The 22982-nt window shown below is 42.8% G+C and overlaps 1 protein-coding gene across 3 annotated transcripts in view; it reads left to right on the forward strand.

The window, feature by feature from the left end:
• Positions 1-7439: 7439 nt before the first annotated feature.
• Positions 7440-22982, forward strand: part of syt1a (synaptotagmin Ia) — a 228557-nt gene continuing 213014 nt past the window's right edge. For all 3 annotated transcript variants that reach the window (XM_022201756.2, XM_022201755.2, XM_022201759.2), the window contains exon 1: positions 7440-7705. The gene's annotated coding sequence lies outside the window, so the exon portion shown is untranslated. The remainder of the gene's footprint in view (positions 7706-22982) is intronic.

Genomic DNA, 22982 nt, shown 5'->3' on the forward strand with positions numbered 1-22982 from the left:
CGGCCATTTTTGGCTACTACAAGAAGACTACGTACTCTAAGGCAGATATGTTGGCCCTATTTATCAAGCCCCTGGAAATGACAGGGCATGACAGACCGGTCGATGTATGATCATGCCATCACTGGTGTTATCGTGTGTTGGTGTGGAGGCATCGGTGCATGGCCGACCCAAACATCTTCAGGGCAAGTTGGATGATGAGGCCGGTTGGAGGTCTGGAAGCGATGATAAGAGCAAGTGGTTCACCTTCTACTTGGATGACCCCTGAGAAGATCAGGGTTGCTGCAGCGAAGGGTGACGTAAAGGACATTTCTCCATAGCTGTTTACGTCAAGCACGTTGGTGTATTTTTAGTTGATAACACATTGTAGGTTTTGATGAGTTGCAGTTGAGTACATTTACCTTTAAAAGATAAATGAGAATATCTTGATGGAATACAGTCTCCTGTGAGGACATTTGCTGCTCCGTGACAGACTAGATATCATCACTGCTTCCATTTAGTCAGCGATGCACTCAGTATATTTGGGGAATTACCTCACCATGCCTCGGCTTTAAGCTAATCGCCTGAACTCAATTTTACCATAACAATAGAAACCATTAGCAGGTTCAGCAGTGAGAAAATATTACAGGATATTTTCCCCTCAGGTTTTTTTGGATTAGTTTAGCTCTAAAAAAATGCTGCCGTGGTCAGTTTCAAAACATTATATAACTTCAGAAATTTGTATCTTAACCTAAATGTAGGAGGTTTGTGATATAATTAGATGAATTATTGGGAAAAGGGAGACAAAATCATGTATCTTCTAAGTGTGGATACAAACAATACATTATAAATGGAGATGAGGTGAGGAGAAAAGGATCGGAGAGACTTGTGAGGAGGTGGATTAGCAAGTCAACGGTGCCTTGAAGCATTATTGACCTATTAACATAGCAGATATCTGTTTGACTGTGGAGGCAGAGAAAAGAGCAGCAATTCGACTGGGGGTGACTGCCAAGCAACATCCGGCTGCCTTTGAAAGCACAACCTAATTTACTGGGAAAACTACAGCCGATGACCTCTGACAATTATCATTCACGCGAGAAGATGTGAATAGTTGGGAAGACAATCAGGAGCACGTTTGTCAATTTTCTGTTTGCCTCAAATAATCACGCCAAATAACAGCTTTGCGAAGCCAATCTTCAGCATGCAACAAATAGATTGGCGTCACCCAAAACTGAAATGATAATATTAACTTCAGAGTGGCAGGTTAGACGTAATGGAGTGTCGTGGAGAAACACTATTGATCCCGCTTGCTGTTATGATTGAGAATCACAGAAGGTGTGATTGAAAACATAAAACATTCCTGTCATTCAGTATTGAATGTGAGCTGAGTGGTCCTCTAATTGCCATATTTCCTGTTATTGTGTTATCAGAGGGCGTTAAATGAGGACAGGGGCAGGTAAAATCAACATAAAAAGATTAGTCCGTCCAACAGCATACGAAGCGTCACTTAGAGCTGTTTACCCGCTTTACAGATCTGGGAAATTGGAAGACATGTTTGAGAGAGGTTAAGCTCTTAATTTGAATTTTAGCAGGCCTGCCTTGTCAAAAAGTACACTGATTATGCCCTGTTTCAGCCATGTCACTCAACTGGAGAAGCCAAGTTCTAATTAAATATCGACTAACATTGCTAAGAGATGTTTTTGGGGTCTCTTTATTTGCCTGCTCTCACTTTTCCAATTCAAATTTTTTAGGTTAAGGAGCATTTACCCTGTGAGTCATCCTGCTGTTGATGTTGCTTATTATTCAGCAGCAATTGACATTTTCCCTTTCTATCAGGCAGACAGTGTCCATTTACTGGTAGTTTTCCCCAGCCCTGATGGGTGACTCCGTCTTTTCTTTGAAATGACATCTTGAGATGTGTAATTTCTGGGGGAGCTGGCTCATTACTATGCAGATTCATTTGGTGCCCTTGTGTCCTGTCACCTCCACTTGTCACCCATTTTCGTCTCCTCTTCCCCACTCCTGAGCAGCGTCATCTGTGGCGAATCTAGTTTTGTCATGTGGCCGTTAACAATCAGGCGAGCTGACAGCCGCCCACCATCCACCCATCAGGGCTCTTCTCTACGCACACATGCATGTCTCGGGAGAAAGGTGAAACTTTAAGCGTGATCTACATGCACTCCTCCATCCTTCCCCTCAAGCGGCGAGTGGGTGAGGAGAGAACGGGGGAGGTGGACGCGAGGATGACACAGTGGTGCATGAGTGTCACATCATCCATCAGTCTGTCACAGGCCGTTGCACAGCTTCTCCCAGAGATGCTGTCGATCTGTAAACAAGAGAGAGAAGCAGCAGGCTTCCTGGGGCACCATGCGTCTCCTCTATGAATCACACACTGCTAGGGAGACAATTCGACCAAAGCAGCGGTTTTGATCCACACGGCCAGGTGTGGATGACAAACGCCTCTGAAGAATGCCTCTCATAATCAACCGGCTGTGTCGGGGGCATGAAAACAATCAATGGCCTCGCCACATTTTCTAACGAGGGAATAACGTTGACTTGGAAAAACTGACAACAGGAGTTCTCCTGCTTTGCCGCCTTAAAAAGAGCAGTCTGATTGCTTTGTTCGACTAACTAGTTTTATTAGCTATCCCTGGATGTTTTTAAGTGCTTTACTTATTACCTTTGGCACTGAAAAATGCTCATCATGGAGCTTTTTGATGGAAAATCGTTTCTCCAAGGAGCTAATATTGTGATGGAAATGACAGTAGCAACATACAGGGTGTCTCTTTACAATTTTAAGAATTTATTACAAAGGCAGATGAAAAGATATCTTAACCAGATTTGTTTTATTGTAATCAGTTTTATTGTAATCAGTTTATTAAAGTTTGTAATCACATTGAAATTGTGTGTTTCAGGTATCCTGTTGGTGAAAGAGGTACCGTTAAATGAAACCCTAAAAAATGGCTCCTCAAGTGGAGGCACAATGTGTATCTAGATATCACTCCCTTGGACTTCTTTCTGTTGGGGTTATGTTAAAGATATTATGTATTGCACAAAGATATGGGACACTACTGGCTTGAAGCAAAAGATTTCTGATGCCATTGCCACCACTGATGAGGCTATGCTATCGCGAACATGACAAGAAATCGAGTACCGTCTTGATGTGCATCGTGCAACTAATGGTGCCATAGAGAGGTGTATTAAATGAGATTGATTGCCCTGATTACAATATAACAAATGTGGTTAAGATATCTGACCAACTGCCTTTGTAATCAATTATTAAAATTGTAAAGAGACTTTACGGGCAGCCTCTATATTTTATTGATGCACCTGTGCCGTAACGGTTGCTAAATATCAGGCTTCTGTGAAGTAATTAGCTGCTGATGGCCACGTTCAAACCCACCCTGCTACCCTTTCATCACACACTGAGCCAAGCAGCAATCAGCTATCTGCTGTATATTGGAAGATGGGGGGGATGGGACTCACTCAGTCCTTTATTGCGCCTCTAATTATTTTCCACATCACATGATTAATATTGTCACTTTGATTTTGCTCTGAGTCCATTAGATGAAAGACTCTGTGACAGAGGACACTGCTTGTACGGCAAGGGGTCGCTAACGTTTGCTGCCCTATCATTTCCGGGCCTCACAGACACCTCTGTCCTCCACAATGAGAAGACTTTGAGCCAGACTGTTGGAGTCAGGCCTGCCGCCTATAGTGGGGGCTGCTGGCTGGGACGGGGCCAGGGCTACCACTGGGGCCAAGCTATTTCTGAACAGGACCAGGGAGGATGCAGCTGGTGTTCCTGTGTTTGACAGAGTCAGTATGCCAGTGGAACCCCTCCAGAACCAACGAGCTCTTTCAGAACAACACCAACCACTATAACAGCCAGTAATCACTGCACAACTCATGGCCGTGCCTTGGCTGGGGACACACAAGGACAAGAGGGGCGTTAGTTTTCACCGAAGGGCTCACTATCTATCTCTAGGTAAAAATTCTCCTTCAGTGCAATATGACTTACCCTTCAGTTCAGTTAAAACCAAGCAACCTGATGGCTACATCACCAAAAATACTTAATTGTCTATAATTGCACCCTTATTCGAGTAGGCCAGAGAGCACGTTGTCATCCATTCTGATTATTGATGAACAATAATTAACCCCCATAATGTAGGCAACCTCTTGTGTTTGTGTGAAAATTGCCTGTAAAGTCTTAGGTGGAGTCGTCAACCTGGAAATGTACAAAATAGAGCATCTGTGGCTCAGGTGGAGGAGCAGGTTGTCCGCTAATCGCAAGGTTGGCAGTTGTGACGGTGTGTGTGAAAGAGAAGCACATCGTAAAGCACTTTGAGTACCATTGAGGTAGAAAAGCGCTGTATCAGTGCTTACTACGTTGTATATTTTAACCCAAATTTAATCAGATTGATCCTTATACTTAACAAAATAATCTTGCATCCTAAAAATAACTAAACAAAATTAAAAAGAAGACATAAGTCCAAAAATCTAGCTAGAATAATTTAGAATTATCAGAGCTGACATTCAACATTTTTCTGATTATGCGTATAAATATCTTTTGAGCTGATTCCTGATACAATAAATTGAAATTCAAAATGGGATACTTTGATTCAGGGTCAAACAATCACCTCTCGTACTAGTAAAACCCTATTAAAACCCAAGAATGAAATAAAAACCTCTCCTTTTTAAACTCGTGTAAAACATCACACCACAATCATCTTGTCCAGCCGCCATCTCTGGACATTTGTTTGCCCTTGTAGATGCAAAATCACAGCTCCACTGTCATTAAACAGGGTGATAATGGCCTCTTGAGTCTACTAGAATGGATTGGAAGACCCCGCTAGATCATATGTTAGGGAATATGGCACTGCGATGGCTGTGTAATGGACTGGTAGCATCTGAAATGTGTGATAATGGTTTAAATTCTATTTACAAAGGTTTTCCACCTGAAAAGAGGAAATTATTAACACATCAATACATCTTGCTATTTGTTGGAATTTAGTGTCTAAAAATCTCCTAAAATGACCACAAATACAGCTTGGCACCGAAAAATATGAATCTGTAAAGTCTTTATAAGACATTATTAGTCAGCTGAAGTTCCAGATTCATTTAGAAACAGCAGAAACAAGATTCATTTGATACTGAACCTTGCATTTTTATCATATGATTGTCATCGGCATATAGTGGGTCCACTTGTTACTGACTTGTACGTAATAAATTTAGCATTTCCCTCAGTGAACTTTAAGGCGTTGTGTCAGTATTAACTTAATCTGAATTCCAGTTGTGTAAGAAAACTACCAGAAACTTCTTTAACCTAGGCGATTGTTCAGTGCATATTGTGGTTTTTATCAGTCTTTCGTCTTGAGTTGTGGTGCTGCTATGGTGAAGGAATTTCCCTCAGGATAAATAAAGTATCCATCTGTTGATGTACCTCCATCACCATATCTCTCAAACTTTCGTCTGTTTGCTGTATTTCAGGTAAATTCAGATGGTGGCCTATGGATGAGATTGGTTGAATTTATGTTAATTGTTCCCGGAGTGACTGATTACTGTATCTCTTTATTTCTTTAAAATGTTACGATTTCTCAAGGGTATCTTCAGATACCTTATTTTGTCTGGCCAATTGTCCAGAGTCTAAAGATACTCAGTTTTGTTCAGTGTATGCCAAAGGAAAACATGAAATCCTCACATATCAGAGCTTGCGAACAGCAAAGATCTGCATTTTTTTTTTACAGGATCTACTAAATGATGTCAGAATATGCTCACATTTTCGTGAATGAAAATGTTTCATTTTTGTTTCTATGAATCATCTATTGATTATTGGATTCCTGAAATAAAAACCCTTGCTGTGCTGGATAGGAGGGTGACCTTTCAGTGCTGCGTAAAGTGTGATCACCACAGGGTGCTGGGATATGTGATTCACCAGTGGAAACAGTCATACTGCCTTTTCTGGGTTTTTGTTGTGGTAGACCATCAAAAACAATGGCATAGCACAAAAGACCAAGCCTTTTATGTTGACATTGATTTTAGCTCATGAACAAAATGTTCTGTTCAGTGGCAGACTGTTATTTTTTACTTTTGAACTAAATGTGAAAAGAGGTGAAAATGTATATTTTTACCATCACTATTATCTGTTTCAACAACTATTTTTTGTTCTGCTTTTTCTGCTTTTCACTGATTTAATTTTGTTCCACCAATGCACATTCACAACACCCAAATTTAGAATTTTAGGAATCAGACTTTGGAGCTTCAGTAATGTGGTACATACCCTAAAGAGTAAATATTTAAGCAGACTCTTGAACATATTTGTTTTAAAATCATCCAAAATGATCAATAATTATTGATATCGAATGAAATTGCATTTTTTTAGCCATATCTCCCTGCTGTAATATGAACTACTTTATACATTACTAGCTGTTACAAAAGGCAGAAATCAACATAATTAAGGTGAATCTGTGCTTTTTGTAATGAATTGTTTTACTTCCAGAGCTGCACAATGGATCGGATTTGGCAGTTTGGAGGTTACTTCAGCTCCCTGGGCTCTTGGTCGTGTTCCTCGAGCTGTTCCTGGAGAGTGCCGTCGCCACGTGGAAGTGAGTTTGTTTTGCAACAGTTTCTGGGTGTGAGGTACACGTTAAAGTTGTGTCTACATAAATACCAAGATCCAAAGGTTTCCCAGCAAACAAGATGTTGAGTTTTGCTCACTTCACCTGTCAATGGCTTTGAAGTTGCGGCTGATTGGTGTATTGTCACTTGTGACTTTAAAATGATCTCTACTCACTGTGTAACCTCTCTGTTGGTTTTGAGGTCAGCATGACAACGTATTCAATCACTCTAATGAAAGACGGTCCTTGCAGGTGTTTGCGTGGCTTTTCCAGCGACAGGCTCATCCTTCCTCTGGGGAAATCAGCCTCCCTTCAACTTCTCGCTGGATGTTGTGTGTGCATGCATGTGTGCTACCGTTTCTTATTTGCTCATAGGACAGGCCATGACTTACTGGGAACTAACAAACACACACATATATACACACAGTCGCACACAGACGTTCAACCATGGATACCAAGATCCTGGGGGAGGATTTTTTTTTTAAATGTCCTTGAAGGTGACATGCACCCAGAAGGGTGAGAAACAAAGACAGGGCATGCTAATATGTGTTGAAAGGGTCATCTTAGGTTACACAGCATTGCCCACCATACTTGGCGTCTCCCCACTACCCAGCCAATCACGGCCAAGGACTCAGTGATGCAGTGCCCCTCTTACTGGAGGGATTCCTAGGAACTGCCGCGTGACGATGCCGGCTTAAACAGCCCAGAGTCTCTCCTGTCTGTCTCACCACACCTCCTCCTCCTCTTCCTCTTCCTCTTCCTCTTCCCGTTCTGTGCCCCCTAGGTTTTTTTTTTTCTCCAAGCCTTGCATCAGCAGTGAGTGTTTGAATAGAAGATAATCGAGCGCCATCCACACTGCTCCTACAAGACTGGCTATATAGGCGACAGACAGTCATCATCCAGCCCTCTTTCTCTCTCCACTAGGCTCCACCTCTCAATTTCCCTCCCTTTCTCTCTCTCTCTCTCTCTCTCTCTCTCTCTCTCCCAGCATCACACACACACACACACACATAACACACACTCTCTCCAAGACTCCCACTCCTACTCCAGATGAGCGCGTCTCCTCATCAGTGCAGGCAGATTTGGAGCTGAAGGTGTGCTGCTGTTGCCAGGTAAGGGAGCTCATTTCTTATGCAGGCTGCCCCAGAAGTTACAAAGAAACAGGTTGTTGATATGAGTGTGTGTTTGCGTGTGATGTGGATGTGTGCGCTGTATCTCTGTCTGGGTGACATAATCAGGAAGGCTGGGTGTCACAGAGGAAGTAGACTTTGCTTCAACTCCTGCTAACCCTTTCTCGTAGCACCGTTTTTTGGCGCCCATTTGTTGCCGCGCCTTTCATCGCCATGTGCACCGAAAGGCTCATCCTGCTCACTGCCGTAGGTACAGGGTGGAGCAGAGCTGGCAACGGCGAGGCAGCAACATATAGAACATGTCTCTAGTTGCGAGGGGAGACCACGGTGTGGATGTGTGGGCGGATGGAGAGACAAGGAGGGGAGGGGAATGGAGACGGAGGACGAACAGCTGCCTTCATCCCATGGAAGCTAATCCTTGCGTTTGCTCACCTCGCTCCATCAGATAAAATGGGCAGTCTGTGGCTCTGTTGCTGTCTTTTTCTTTTTTTTCCCCTCCACTCTTCTCCATCCTTCAGTTGTGATGGGTTTATCTCGGGCAGGGAGAAAAGCGGCAAGCTATTGATTCGGAAATGAGCTGTAATACCATTTGAAAAGGAAGCAAGACTGTCTGTCTGTGACTTTTCTCCAGTGTGATTTTGTTTCTGACTAAATCTTCTGCTGATAATCTATTACGCAAACAATGAATTATCGCTCAAAGTCGCAATCTTTTCAGCTTGTAAGTCCATGTGGTGAGCAGATACGATTGAAAAGCCACTTGAGTTCCATATTTTACCCAATATCTTCGTCTTTGTTGTGACTGGTGGGATCCCCCTCACTGTATAGAAGCCTTATCACCTCCCACAGGTTTACTGATAGCGTGCTGATTGGCTGCTGCACACATGGAATGGATGGCTCCCAGCTCTTGGCAAACATGTCAGGCATATCCATGGTGATTGCGGCGCTTCTTTTGCCGACAAGTCATTAAGAAACAGCTGCCCTATCACCCCGCGCCCGCTCTTGGATTACCTAATATCTCAGGAGGCGGGATGAGCCGATGCACTGGAAGCGAAAGGACAGGGAGGGATGGGAGAGGGTTGCTCAGGTGTTGCTGTTTAGCCTGGTGCTTTGAATGCATTACCCAGGAAGCTCCCGTGTGTGTCGAACTGTTACCAGGTGACGGAGAGAGCGAGAGCGGCGCTCCGTGCTTCCCCCCACCCAAATCTAAATGACCCCTCAGCTCATTTCCCAGGGCAGAGCTTATGTTTACATACTCTCTGGGAGCTTCTGCAGATGCTCCATTTCATAAGCACTAACTGAATCAGACAGGCTGTGGCTGTGCACTGATGGTTGCAGCGTGAACTGTTGGCTAGGAATAGCTTTTTGAAACACCTTGAGGGTGTTTTTCATGTCCTTCAGTTTCAAATAATCCAGACTGAGATGTAATCATGACCCAGAACTTCTGTGAGACGCTAAAATATAAGTTTGGGTCACAATTGACCCTGGCTTCATTTCTTCTTTAGGCTGCAAAAGCTCAACTCATCTTCTGATCATATTTACATCAAGCATGAGAAGGTGGGGGCGGATGTTGACTCCCAGTCTAATCAAGTGGCCACTCAGCTGTCGCCCGAGGTGTCGTCATGTTTTATCAGGCTTGTTAAAGAGCTATTAATGAGAAGTACAGGCCCAAAGTCCCGAGCCTGATGTCCGAGCAGCGCTAACCTTTTGTCTCGGCTGAGTTATCTTGAGTGAACTTTTCAGAAAGCCAAAGGCCGTCAGGATAAAAGGGCACCTGCCAGAATTGCTTTGCATCGAGCTGAAGACTCTCACTTATGATAAGTTTATTAGGAGACGGAGGGATGGAGAGGAAAAGGAAGGAGATTTGTCAGGGCAAATAAGTCTGTATTTGTGTTGTGCTCCAGAGAGCAACACAAAATGGAGGTGGTAAATAGAATTTGTCTTATGAGTTGACCTTGTGTGGCCATTTGGTAGTGGGTGCCTGTGAGCAGGGATGTGCACAGATCAGTAGCGCTGTCATCACAGAGAGCGAGGCACACTGGTGGATGCCTCACGATGAGCTGTCCCACTCTTCCTGCTACGACTTCATCGTCTCATTAAAATCATCATCGTCAGAAAAGTCAATGGATAATACTGTAGTACTGGATTACAGGAGTGCCACTTTAATACCGCTCAGTCGCTGTATGAAATAATTATGCCCTTTGGTCCAGTCACGATCACTGTGTCACTGCCAGAGTCGGTCAGACGCACTGATTGAAAACTGTTGATTACACTGGCTCTCATTTACAGTATTAAGCTAATGTAGTATGCAGTCCATCTGACCTTGAAATGAGAAAACCACTACAGTCGACTATAGATTGATCCACCATTAAGATGTCAAACTCCACTTGTTCAGCTAAAGGAGACGGGTGTGACTTTTTGCTGAAATAAAAAGTGGTAGATTCAAAGTTGAAGTACATCACGTCTCAAATGTACCGCTGTAATTACGTATGATTTCCAGCTGAACATAGTGTTTTCGTTCTGTCAAATACACACGACTGCTCGCAAAGTTTGATTATTTTTATTCATACAAGTGAAATATTGAGCACCGTCTGCTACCAAAATTAGTTTTCACAATGCTGTTTTGCAAATTATCCATCAGTTTATGCATATAACCAGAACTTTTCATAGGGATGTTTTTAGCAACTCATTTCCCTGATGAGTAAACAGAAATGGAAATTGACACTCGTCTTAAAGCAGTCATGGCTGTAAATAACTATAGGTGCTTTTCAACTAGCGCCTACTCAGCTCTATTCGACTCGGTTTAGGATGTTTTCCATTACAATTGAGTATGGGTGGAGTCGTCATAGTACGGCAGCCCGGAAGTCATTCGTGTGCGACACAAACGCAACACAAGAATGGAGGATATCAAGGTGATGGTATACCTGCTGCTGGGTCGATGGCTTTTTGTCAGATTCAAAGTAAGATACGCTGTTGCCAGTTTATTTAAAAAAAATGGTGGGTCTGTTTTTCGTGAAGGAGTCACTCTCGTGTCGTCACTGCCTGTCCACGCTAAAGGTCGTCGTCATGTTTTCAGTTTCTCGGCTAACTGGTATCGGCATCGTCTTGTAATCCTGACACTGCTAGGCTAATTAGCTTTGTCTGAGTCCTGATTTAAAGCTCAGTGTTTAACAAGGTGTGTAGAACTCAGGACTGCTTGATCTCCGTAGACCCACCAAGATTAGACTCGGATTACATGATCAATCATGTTCTGGCAAACAACACGCACGCTTAGGGACATTCTACCGACAGACAGGACTTTGATACGGTGGAACGAGCCACAAATTAGAGAAAGTTTTATATAAATAAGCATGCGTTTTCCAAAAATGGGGGTCATTAGTATCAGTGCGGATAGAAACCAAGACTAAACAAGAATCCTCAAGTACTCAGTGTGCAGTACACAAACACAGCAACACTTAGCATCAAAGATATCACAAACTATAAAGAAGCATCTCTCAAATGACCACTTCAGGTCTCAGCTAACTTCATCTTGCTGCTTATTTAACAGCTGCTATGCATGAATGAGGCCTTTCCTCACTAAAGCTTGTAGAAGAACCAACCCGATGCTCAATTTATAAGAAAAGCTCAATCTTCCAGCTGCGTACGACTGCGTTTGATTTATGATTATCAGCTGCAACACAGACAAAACAATTGGCACTGAATTGCAGTAAGTCGGAAAGGATCAACGCCGGAGCCTGAACAATGTCTAATGAAGCCAGCAAAAAAAACAAGCGCGTGTTGATACGTCTGCCTCAGCTTGCAGATTCAACAACAGTATGCTTAATTAAATACACAAAGTGAATGGCTTCGGAGTAGTTGAAGTGAACTAATGTTGCAATGACTTAATTCAGGTTTATCATGCCACGGAGAGGCTTTACCAGAATAATACTGCAGGATCTAATTCATTTTGACAATCCTTTGCTTCACGTGTATCCATCACTGCCAGTCCTGCCTGCAAATCCACAATAGTCTGTACAAAGTGCATTTTAGAAGGTTATATTTCGTGGCTTTGTCATGGCAGTCTGACAGCGAGATTTACATTCACACTTTATCTATAGCGACGGCGGTGGAAGGGAGGTGTTTTATTGTGACGGGGAAGAACGAGAAAATTATTTTATGGTTAGACTTACCTCCAGTCTGAGCGCCGTAATTTTAAAATCCCCTTTAGGAGGAAATTGCTTTTGCCCTCCTACAACTTTTTTAATATCCTGATTCATACTTAGCGCTGGTAAAACGCATCATCTACCCGTAGCATTTCTCCTGCCGCTGCCCGAAGGTGCTGTGTGGAGAAGTTATTAGAGATTAATACCATTGGGGTGTGAGGGACGCAAGCCTTGCCCTGTACGCTCCACGTCTGTCCTCCTGGGCCTCCATACCGGCCTGTACATAACGTGCGAAACATCCCCTTTGCTCAATGAAAGAGTAGATTAATTATTACTGAAGGGCACGCAGCTTTAAAAAAAGAGTCCCTGAAGCACATTGTCAATGTTTCATGAATGTAATGAGGCACTTTAAAATCTTACCTGAAATGCTCCTGCCCCGAAAACACAAGGGGGACATCCCATGATGCCGCTGTTGAACATGCCGATATCAAGACGTTAACGGCGAATGAGGAAACAGAAGAGAAGGTGCCACCTTGCCTCCAGGGTTATGTCAGTAATAACCGAACCGACCGCTTGGTCTTTGTGTAATTATCTTTTTTTACTCACATTGTTCAGTTTTTTGTGTCTGAAATTATTAGATTAGACACGTTCCACTTTGCTCCCCTGTCAATTTATCCACTCTGTATCATGAGTGTACCTGTCAGCACAGAGATGAGCCCCGTACTCAAATCACCAGCACCCATTCTCGAGCCCAATCCACGATTTAAATAGCTGCAATTTTTAAGGGTGATGAGGGGCAATTAAGTAATCTCGGCTTAGTATCACAAAGGTGAATGCATCAATTTGAGGAAAACAACACATTTACAAACCAGGCACCGACACAAGCCGAGTCTGAGGCGGAAAAGGCTAATTGGGTTTTTACAGCTCGAACAAGCTTGCAATCCTCCAGCCTCTTACTGTGTCCCCAGAATGTGTCGTCTTGAGGAGGGGAAGCAGATCAAACTATATTCAAGTAAGTTGCCTCTTGGCTCCGCTACAGTCAACTCGCTGCTTCTGGCGCCCTGGCAGGATGCATTAGTCATAAAGCAACATGACACCCAGCAGTGTGTGCAAAATACAGCAGCACGGTGGGGTAAAGCAAGCAGGCAATTAAAACGTGCACCACCCAGTCGATAACACAAATGACCTTGGCGGTTTTAAAAACATGTCGCAATAATTCTGTCATGTGTGGAGAAGCATGACTACTTATCCGTGTTCTACATCTTACTGCCTCTTTCCTTTTCTGTTTCTCTGTAAACTGTGTGTTTTTGACCACAGAGAGCAGCAGCCTGCTGAACTGAGTCATGTCGTTATATTGTTTCGCTACCAATCAAGGTCATTGTATACTCATTAAATTCACAGTGGATGGATTAAACTGGAAAAAAATGCACAGGCACACAATCAGCAGCATGGCCTTAATATTGTCAAGTGACCCTACTGTGAAGATGATTTCATCCTTCTCTCTAATACAACAAGGGAAGAGATGTCATTAGCTGTTGAACCGGTGACTCCCTGTTTCCCTGTTAGAGAGGAACCCCCCTCCTACAGCGCGGCTCATCCCTGCTGTGAAAAAGAAATTGCGAGGGAACACCGAGCGATAAGGAAAAGGCATACCACCCTTTCGCCCGACCTCCTCGTGTCTTTGGCCCTGACGATTCTCCGTTACTGTCAGTCCAATGGCATATGTGCCCTGCATCGCAGGCGGACTGCCGAGATTTGCCTCTGATGCAAACATCCTTGTTTGTCGCCATGGCAACCAAGTCTCCCGCCTGCTGTAGGTTGTCATGCCAGCCGCCTCCCCCATGCTCTTCCTCTCCCATTAGTGCTGTACTGTAGTCGACACGCGCAGGCAACATACATCGCTCTCCGTGATTCGTCTGATTATCTTCATAAGCGGCTGTTGTGGCGCCGCCGCCTCATGATGTGGTCCCCTTTTTAACAGCTGTTCAAAAACACACATATTGCAATAAATTACACCCTGAACTACAGGAATGTTCTCACTTGACAGTGCTGCCAACCGGCACAGTGAGGGTCAATCGCTGGAATAATAGCACCACCGGCAAAAGCCCAGCTCAAAAGACAGAGATATATCAGCAAGTGGTCTCTATTTCTAACCCTCTTGTTTACCCTGCCGTCCACCAACCCCCCTCGTCCCTGACAAATGGAGCAGTCAAACATGTTCGGGACTCCCGTGAAGGATGATGCAAATGTGGAGGCTTATTTGGAGGTCTGTTATGTGTGGAGTTCATTCTAAGAGCCAAGTCTCTTGGAGGGCAGACAGAGGCCTTTCTTCCAAAACATGTCCACCCAGTCAGACGAAAAAACATTCATTAACACAGCGCCATGAGGCCAATCCGGCCCACTTGGGGATAATAGCTAGGCATCTTCTTAAATTTGATATAATGCTGTCGTACTGGGTAGTCTGGGGTCCGTGATAGTGGCAGGAATTATTGTGCCGTCTTAAGCTGTTTGACTCCTGCACTTTGCTGCTTAAGCTGTAGCATTTTGAAACAACCCCGCTCCATTATTCACACCAGAGAGTTTAATGGGATCTTTAGAGTGAATCCTCAGGGTAAACTTTACCATATTTTGAGAGGGTGATTATCCTTATTTACGGTTCTGTAGAGAACCCTGAACTAAGACAATCATGATAATGAGTAAAGTTTTTTTTTCCCCCTTTGAGAGGATGGGCTGGAGGCCTGAGGAGCCATTTTGCTGCTGGTGAAATTTCAGAGATTACATTTGCCGTTCCTTATCTCCTAAATTAACTCATTACCTTGACATCCTGCTTTCCCTCCCTGGGAACAGATTGGCCTTGAATTTATAATGAAACATGGCTGTCCCCTCATGTCCCATATGCACAGCGCCAGACTCGGCACACACCTTCAACTCTCAGCCCCGTTCATGCCATTGATTTTGACTTCATAGCCAGATGAACAACCTTGAGGAGGACGGCAAAAAAATGGGGAAAGAAAAGAAAAGGGAAGCTTTGGCAAAAATAGAATGCCTCCTTTGTTTGTGTGCGTTTCCTCTGAGATGAAATTCTATCAATTGGCAGCGTGTTTTTTTGTTTCTTAGCATGGTGGTGAAATCTTCAAAGCTATCCTAAAAAACAAGCCTGTTGCCACGCAATTGGAGAATACAATGGAACGTCTAGGAAGTGGTGCACATTTTCTGTCTCTGGAACACCTTAGTTGTAGTAAACTGCTGGGGATCAAACAGCAGTCTTCCTTTATCAGCTGTAGTATCTCAGAATGCCCCGAGAGACACGACGTACTAAACAGTCCCTCTAAAGTCGGCCATGGTTACTCTGTAAATTGGGTTCAATCAGACCAACTAGGCAAAACATTTCAGTGCTGTCAATCACATCCTTTCCTTGAAGCTTACACTAATTGCATATGCAAATTGCCCGAGATTATGAGTTTGCACCCGCTGTAGGGTTTGGTGATTGCGAGTTGCGATAATGATGGATTTCCTCACATTCATTTCTTAAACGTTGTTAATGAAGAGGCAAGCCACTTACAACTGTGGATTATGCATGCATTGTGCACTGCAAAACAAACCGTGCAAGGCTGCCGCTATTAACAACAAGCATTCCAATTAAAAGCCGACTCGGTGGAGGTATTTTTCTCTGACCAGATGTGGGATAGATGATGCACAAGTACCCAGGCTTAATAATACTCAGCCTTAATGCTGCCAAGCCACAGAAGGATGAAATGAAGACTTCATGTCAGGATCAGTTGATTATACAAGTAACTGGCTTGTCTTTGTAGAAAAACCTGCTAATATTAAGTGTTTTTATTTCATTTTTTAGTACTTTGAGCAACACGGATTCAATCTTATTCACCTGCATTCTGTTGGATTAAAAACAGCCCCAGACAATTGGTTGGTTTCGATTACTTAAACATTTCGAGCATCTGTAGCTCTGTTTTTTCTCCACTAGGACTCAGGCTCTGCCACTTTGTGATGTCTTTGCATTATTTCAGTTCAAGGTCCAGTGCACTGTGTTGCTGATGTACGCAGACCCATCAAAAGCAATTAGACACTTGGCTGCTAAAGTTTTCTTGAGCAGCTGTGTGTTATTTCGGCATTAATTCATGCACAAAAGAGCTCGCATTAGGAGTTGATTGAGAATCATGAGTTGCCGTTTGGTTTGCAATTATGAACTGTCGGTGATTTACATTCTGAAAAAAAAAAACAGATTTGTTCAAAAAAACTGATGGCAAACAAGTGAGCTGATGGAGGAGCACATTTCTTTTTAATGACCGGACAGTCATTTTTCATACTGGAAAAAAACTTTGTAGAGGGGTCTTTGACTTATGTCAGAGTTCTGTTCCTATGGATCGATGTAAGTCGATTTGAAGTAGAAACTATGGTGAAAATGTAAACAAAACTGTTATGTGCATCATGATATTTATCAGTTCTTTGAAAAAGTCATGAATACCACCAGCTTTCATGCATGTATGAATCATTTTACAAGAAGATAACAGACTATTGTAACGGACTGATATTGTTGTTGATGTTGAGATTTCAATATTTATTGTTCGGTTCCAGATTTACCTAATGTCGGTGAACGTGCCATGTTGAGTTAGCTCACCTCTGATTGGCTGAGAGTCAGCAATAGTGTGTGTGTGTGTTGAGCAAGAGAGCTGGGACCTGGCACGTAACACTGTGGCACGGAGAGTTGAGGACATATCATCAGATATTCAGAGACAACTGGGGGAAAGGGGAGTGGCTTTTGATTATTTCTCATTAGCCTGCGATGAAAGCACAGATGCATCTGACACTGCACAGCTCTTGATTTTTTTAAGAGGAGTTGATGACAACATGAACGTAACAGAGGAGCTGCTTGACCTCCAAAGTCTTAAAGGCCAAACCAGAGGAACGGATTTGTTCATTTCTGTCTGTGAAGCTGTTGATGATCTGAAACTACCATGGAGTAAAGTTTCTAGGACCATTACCGATGGTGCACCTGCCATGGCTGGTGAGCCAAGTGGATTGTCCACACTGATCTGCAATAAAGTCAGCGAAGAAGGAGGCAACGCTATTAAACTTCACTGCATAATTCACCAGCAGGCTCTCTGTGCCAAACATCTCGAATTTGATCATGTTATGAAACCAGTGATGAAGGCAATTAATTCTGTTCGCTCTAAAGCTCTACACCACCGACAGCTTCAGCAGTTCTTGCTTGACATTCAGGCTGAATATGGAGACGTAATATAACACAATGGTGTGAGGTGGCTCAGTCGGGGGTCCGCAATGCAGCAATTTTTCTCTCTCAGAGAGGAAATTGGAAGTTTTTTGGGTGAAAAGTGGCAACCGATGGAAGAACTGTCCGATCCTGTATGGCTGGCAAATTTGGCTTTTTAGGTTGACATAACGAAGCATCTGAATGCGCTGAATGTTAATCTGCAAGGACAAGATGCAGTGGTGAGCCAGCTGTACACTCACATCAAGGCCTTCGGAACCAAGCTGCATCTTTTCCAGAGACACTTGTCCCAAACGGAGCCCTGCTCCGTGCACTTCCCAACTTTGAAAGAGGTCATGGACAGTTTCCCACAGGACAACATCGGTGTGCAAATGATGAGTTATGCAACATCTATCGCATCTCTTTCTATGGAATATAACAAACGCTTTCGGGATTTTGCAGTTATTGAAAAGGGCATGTTGCTTTTCTCTTCTCCCTTCTCCGTGGACCCTGATGATGCTCCTCCACAGCTGTAGCTCATTGAACTGCAGTGTGATGATGAGCGGCACGGTAAACACCAGCAGCTTTCTCTTGTTGACTTTTATGGGCAGCTGGATAAAGGCAGGTTTCCAGAAATGCGAACATTTCGCAAGAAAATGCTGAGCTTATTCGGCTCCACATATTTGTGTGAGCAGACATTGTCATGAACTTAAACAAGAACAGACTGAGGTCAAGATTAAGTGACTCCCACTTACGGGACATTTTACGCATCTCAACCACTTCCCGCAAACCAGACCTGGCCTCTTTACTGAAATCCAAATATCAGTACAAGTTATTGGTTTATTGATCAATCTGACATTGAACGCTTTGAACAGTAACATCTGTCACTATTAACAGTGAAAAGCAAAAGCATACTTATGCACTTGGACTTATGGCACTTTTTATTTTATTTTATTACACATCTTGAATAAGATTTGGTTGTAACTGTAGATGTTGTGTACCTGTAGATGTGACACAAACTATTACTCTCTGAAAGATCTTGCTAAAAGACAAGAGCAAAATTCACTTGTTTTAAACTTTAATGATAACAGACAACTTTGCATTACATATAACTCCTGTTTAAAATGTTCATGAGGCAAAGATATTTATCAAATTCATTGAAATTTAAGGTATTCCATACAGGTCAATGTTATCTGACTCTCCAGATATGAATTAAAGGCAGACTTGTGTTTTTAGAGTTGTTCACGTCTGCTTGAGTGGCTTATATTTGGTTACACTGCCATTTGAAAAATAAAGAGAATTGCGACAATGAAAATTTTTTTAAATGATGTACATTTGCATGTAACTTTTGTGCTTAAAAAACATCAGAAGGAACTACTGGCCCCCGGGCATCTTCACTTTATCAAATCTGTCTCTCTTTGCAAAAAGTTTGGACACCCTTGTCTTACGGCTTTGGCATGCCCGTCCAGCTGTCTGCACTGGCAGTGTAATGACTATGATTTTACGTATACTGTGTGCCTAGTAAACGTGAGGCAAAGTGTATTTTTGTTGTCATTCTTTTTAGACTCTTAGTGCTTCTATAATGCAGCTTAATATTGGGCCTCAGTGTTTCCTGCATAGATCTCGATGGATAGTGGAACTCTGCTAACATGCTGCTCACGTTACAACTTGCATGTGGATAAAATGTTATGGTCTGGACTGTATCCTCAATGCCAGTGGGGCTGCAGGAAGATTAAAGTGTTAACTGTGACCCAAGTAAAACCAAAAACAAAGCTACAGTAATGAGAGGGAGCAGCGACAAAGGCAGCTGAGGGAAAAAGAGGATTTCGAAGCCATGTGATCAGTCATGGAGGTCTAATGATCATCTAACAAGCTCGGGAAGCTGACAACATGTAAGCGCTAAGACGGCAACAAAGAGTGAGCTAGAACAGGAACAGAGGATCCACAGACAATTATTGTGTGTTTTACTAACAATTAGACTTGTTCGGTTTGCAAGATTGCTCTGAAAATTAATGAAGCACTTAGTTTTGTGCAGATTTTTCTCAATTTTTCTTCAAAGAGATGTTAAATGTGTTTTCTTGTCTTACGTCAGTCAGAATTAGGGTCTATTGTTAGGATTTTGTAGGACTTTATGGCCCTAAAATGAATCGCAGATACTCCTACAACACATATTCAGAGGCAGCAGGAAGGGCAGCTTCAATAGCATCAGTCTAGTGCACACAAACATGGTTCTGGAGCTCAGCCCTGCAGCACCTCTAGACCTGCTCACAGATTATGAGAAGCTTCAATCAATAACTCCGAAGCCTATCAAGCCCATCCTCCACTCTGGCTGGCGAGCTCCACTAAGAGCCCCTGTGGACTCTGAGCACCAGACGAGCTCTTCCACATTGTCTCTGCACTGGCTACGGATCGGTTATTTCCATGCGTGCTCCTTTTTATTTGACGGAAAGTTTAGTTTCATGAGACTATAAACTCATCCGCCTGGAGCTGCTGTGGTCATCGGGACCAACCAGGAAGCGTTTTTCTTGCAGATTTGGGAGCAGCCAGTGCAGTGAGGCGTCACAGCCACTAGATATTGCTGCAACCTGAAATCTGGCCGTCCCTCCGGAGGATGATTTTTGATGTCCGTCGAGAGCCAAGGGAGCGTTGCATAACAGACACTGCAACAACACTTTCATCTGTCCATCTGTAAACACCCAAAAATCAGACAAACAAGCAAGAGGGAACATGCACGTGAAAACAAACCTCACAAACACTTTGGTCCCGTCTCGTTTTTAACATCTTATTCTGTTTAGAAAGGAAGAAGAAGTTGTGTGTGTTATCAGTATTAATTAAACATCTCGAGTTTTGTTTCTGAATAACTTGTGGGAAACTGTTGACACGTTCATTTCTGAAAACCTGTTAACATCTCTTAATTGGCCTCAGTTCCACAGTGGTGCACACGGATTTCAATTTTGCTAACACAAATAGCGTTATAATTTGAAAAAGGCGGAAAAAAATCAAGATATTGTACTTTGATCAGCAATTCACTCCTGACCAGCCAAGCAGTGAAAAATTAATTAGAAATAATAGGAATCTTATTTGGGGGAAGCTTAAAATCCCAGACATGAGTCCTGTCAAGCTGGCAGCTGTTAACTTACTGTTTGCTTTAATTGTACACCATTCTCTCCTCTTATGAGTTCACAGCTCATATTTGCAGTTCGTGTGATTATGAGAAGCTGTTTGCTCCGCTCCCGGGAAAATATATCGGCTTTATACTCACTGCAAATCACCAGTTGCCGATTAACCCAATATCAGAGTGCCAGTAAATGATGTTGTCCCTCTGTGCTGTCTCGCTGTCTCTCTTTGTGTACAGTAAACAGTCGGTGACTCATGACTCTATCTCAAGCTTTGGGGTCACTCCACACTAACCAGCTCTCTGTTTACCTCCTGTCTTCTCTGTTATCTCTTCCTTCCTTTGCTCTGTCCATCAACCTCTCTCTGGATGCATATATGAAGGTTAGTGGAAAACAGAGCTGTGGGGCGGTGTGTGGTTTGTTGAATTTGCAAGATGGGCCTCATTAATATTTAATACTCCAGTAAACCTGCATCAATGTGGAGGTCTGAGATTAAGAAATATAGAGTTTGCTGATATAGATGAAATTATTACGGACTTTACTGGTCTTGAAAAAAATATACTGTGTTACAAATGCCAAAAGCTCATTCGTATTTGAGTCAAACTACTTTACATCACACGTATTAAGGAATGCAGATGAAGCTAAATGTGCCAGATTTAGGAATTGTAAGACTTGTAAACCCACAGTGGGATTATTACTGACATAAAACAAGCCAACTGTATGTCAAAATCTTAGCTTAACACTCATAAGGAACTTGCTGAGAACACCGTTTGAACATTAAAGTCTGAAAGGGTATTCACCCACCAAGTCTGATCCGTTTTTACAGAAAAACAGCAACAAGTTTCAAATATATTCTCTGTAAAACCACGAGGTGCACAGTCACTGTTGGGAGGAGGTGGAGCCTTGGCAGAGTTATGTAACGATCAGCGTTGGTTTATCTGTTTGTCCTTAGTCAAAAACGGATGAACGGATTTGGATGACATTTTCGGGGATTGTCAGAAATGACAAGGACCAAGAGATTAGAGGTTGGTGCGGCTTATAGACCACAGATGCACAGAATGTTAGATTTCCGTATCATTGTGAGATAGCGGCACGGCATCACTGTAATCATGACATGACAACAAGTGAACATCAGCTGCCTGTTGGTCACCACATGATTGTGATTCTACTGCAGAGCGCTGCGGACTTATCAGGACTTATCTGTCGGAAATTATTTGAATGAGCAGCCTTGGTGGAATACTGCTCTCTGAGTGCTTTTCTTGTTTTGATATAAAATTAGAGATCACCATCATTACAGGTAATTTACCCTGGAAGACTGCAACTTGCTTGCTTGTTCAACACCTAGAATGTTGTTTGGTCAGCTGTTCAAGAGCAATTTCAAACAAAATGATAATTTCTTGCCTCTTAATTTATAATTGAAGTAACTTGGTTTCTACTTTATCTGTTATTCAAATTCTTAATAAATAACTGATTTTATGGGAAACATAAAGTGTAAAATTCCACAGTTATTCAATATTCAGTTAGGGAAACTTTAAAATTTGCATCCCAACAACTTGATATTAAAAAACACATAAGGACCTCTGCTTTAGGGGCTCTCACACTTAATTACAACACCTACTGCAGCCGGCAGTTTCCTTTCTAGCTGTGCCTTTTGTAGTGATGCGGCTTAGAATCTGGATCACAGATTTGTTAAAGATTTCTGTATCATTGCGAGATAGTGGCAATGATACACTGTAACTATGACAACGAGTGAACGCTATGTCAGCTGCCTGCTGAAGATCACATGACTGTGATACTACTACAAATCCACCACTTCGGACTTATCAGGACTTATCCACCGGAAATGATACAACAAATAAGTGATTAGATTGTGGAGGTGTTTCTGAGTTCCATCAATTCCCGCCGCCTGCTACATATTTAGGTCTCGCATTTCAGTATCCGTACATAATATACACATGCATAACACACACCTGTGCTCAGCGAAAGGTCATTTAGTTTGTGAGTATTTCTATATTAAATATTAAATGGCCACGTTCTATGGTGCCATGATTTCTGCAACATATTTTTTCCAAGATTTCAGCCCTCAGAAATGATACGACTGAGCAGCCTTGGTGAAATACTGCACTCTCTGTGTGCTTTCCTTGTTTTATAGTTTGAAAAGAAAGAGGAGTGAAAGAATACTCCATTAATGTCTTTTAAAATTGCCCTACACAAGCTAGACTATTGTTTTCTGCTCTGACCTGCTTCACCAATCACGCTCTGATGTTCAGTTGATATTGTTGTTGAGCGTTGTGCCTCACTGGCATCACTTCAGACTCCTTCAGTGGCTGCACCACAGGCCAGACCTGCGTTAATAGCAGATGTGGTATTTACTGAATGCGACCCAGATTCTTTAACAGCATTCGGATCAACACGAGACTCGGTGAATTAAGATAATGCCTTCCTAATTCTTCTTTCACATCCTTGACGTGTCTCTTGCAGCGTTATTTAAAACAGGATTTGATGGTGTTCAGAGGCTTAAAGGGGCAGCGGCTCCTGTAATCTGATGCAGCCAGCGGACTAGTCTTTTAAATGTTGAATCGATATCTTGCTAAATATGCCGGGTCTTTGGTGCTGTGCCACCCTGTGAATCAAAACGACTCCTAAAAGTAACTCGATGCTCAGTTCATCTGTGTGTAGCTGCGTTTTGTTCCATTTTAGCCTTATAGGAAGAGCGCTATTTTCTCACCTCCTACGAAGCTGACCTCTGCAGGCCCACAGAGGCTGTCTGTCACTAA

The sequence above is a fragment of the Acanthochromis polyacanthus genome, chromosome 1 (assembly GCF_021347895.1).
Source record: "Acanthochromis polyacanthus isolate Apoly-LR-REF ecotype Palm Island chromosome 1, KAUST_Apoly_ChrSc, whole genome shotgun sequence".
Lineage (NCBI taxonomy): Eukaryota > Metazoa > Chordata > Actinopteri > Pomacentridae > Acanthochromis > Acanthochromis polyacanthus.